Raw genomic sequence first — 1,708 nt, 5'->3', positions numbered from 1 at the left:
AGGGGGATAGCATCCCTCCACACTGTTACGTCCTCCAGACATCTGCTGACCCTTTGCTAACCACGGGGGCTGTTTGAAGTATTACCCAGCTGATAGGGGAAGTTGGGTGGTCAACATTCTCTGTATGACTACGGGTGGGGGAATGGGCTGCAGTCAGCAACTTTGTGTAACTTAGGTTTTTCCATTAGCTAATACTTCCCCTAAAGAGGGGTCCCACGGCCTTCAGCTTATCCTGAGGGCTGGGGTGTCAGCCTTCCGCTTTTCCTGGGGGCTGGGGTATAGTTCAAGGGCCCAAAAGGGCCCAGCATAGAAATGGAATCTTTTCCGGCCTTTCAGCCCCACATACTGCCCAATCCTCCCCCCTCCCATTGTCACCTGCATTCAAGGGCCCTAGTTCAGTCCTATGCAGGTTCCCCAGCTGTCAGTCCAGAGTCAGTGAGTTCCCAGTAGCTCCCGTCAGCCGATTCTGTGGTTTTACCCATCAGGGTCCTGCCTGTTTTTTTTTTTTTTTTTTTGAAATGGGGTCTCTTTTAGCCAAGGCTATTGTCAGATTTACTACCTTGTCAAGGATAGCCTTAAACTCTTAATTCTCCAGCCTCTCCCTCCCCCCTCCCCAGGGTCTCTAAGTAGCTTTGGAGCCTTGGAATTTACCAGGCTGGCCTTGAACTTCTGGAGATCTGCCTGTCTCTGCCTCCCAAGTGCTGAGATTAAAGGTGTGTGCCACCACTGCACGGCTTGTTTTTAAAGGTTACAGGCACAGACACTATGGTTTTGGTTTTGGTTATTTCCTTCCCTCTGCTGCTTCCTCCTCCTTCTGTTCTTCCTTCTCCTCCTCCTCTTCATTTTTTAATTTTGAGACAGGGTCTCATGAAGCCCAGGCTGATCTACAACTCAACAGGTACCTAAGACTGGCCTTGAACTTCCAATATTCCTGTAGCTATCTCTTGGGTGCTGGAATTACAGGCACGTGCTGCGGTGTGGGATAGCTTTTTCTATAGGAAGATCCACAGCTCGAAGCCAGCTTCAGCCACATAGCTAGCCCTGGTCTAAGGAAACAAAAACCAACCCAAATGTAAGGCCCAGCAATGGAGCTACTGACTAATCATACCCGTAAAAAAGACAAATCTCCTGTCATCCAGGGAACTGTAGGTCAGCTTTTATAAACTGGATGTTTTGTGTTGTCTGTGTATTGGGTTTCTTTTTGAAAGAATGTAACCAGAAGGACAGAGTAACCCAGTTTGGGGTAGGTACTCAAAGTATCTCTCCTCCTTTCTCCCAACCTTCCCATATTAATATGTGTTTTTTACTTATCAAGGAAGGGAGGGGGGAGGATTGTGCAGCATTAAGCAATTTAAAATTAATGGGAAAAAAAAACAACCAGATTCTTAAATCTTAGAGGCCTGTGACCTTCCCCATCTCCTCTTCAGAGATAACTATTAAGAGCCCGGCCAGTCAGAAAGGTCCTAGCTGCAAACCCTGCTGCCAATCGGGATGCCCTTACCTGTTGAGGAGGAGGTTTTGGTTTCCTTAAGCGACTGTCTTCTGGACCAACCAGAGGTCTCTAGGAAAGGAAGGCACCAATCGGACTCAAGAGGGAGGAAAGTTCGGGGCTGCACCTGCGTACGGTGAGTCCCTTTCTCTTCACCAATCGGAACCTGGGACAGCCGGGCGCCGCCCACCGGGCGTGGAGAGAAAGGCGGGCTGGACT

This window comes from Chionomys nivalis, chromosome 5 (assembly GCF_950005125.1).
Source record: "Chionomys nivalis chromosome 5, mChiNiv1.1, whole genome shotgun sequence".
Lineage (NCBI taxonomy): Eukaryota > Metazoa > Chordata > Mammalia > Rodentia > Cricetidae > Chionomys > Chionomys nivalis.
Note: the sequence above shows the minus strand (reverse complement) of the source record.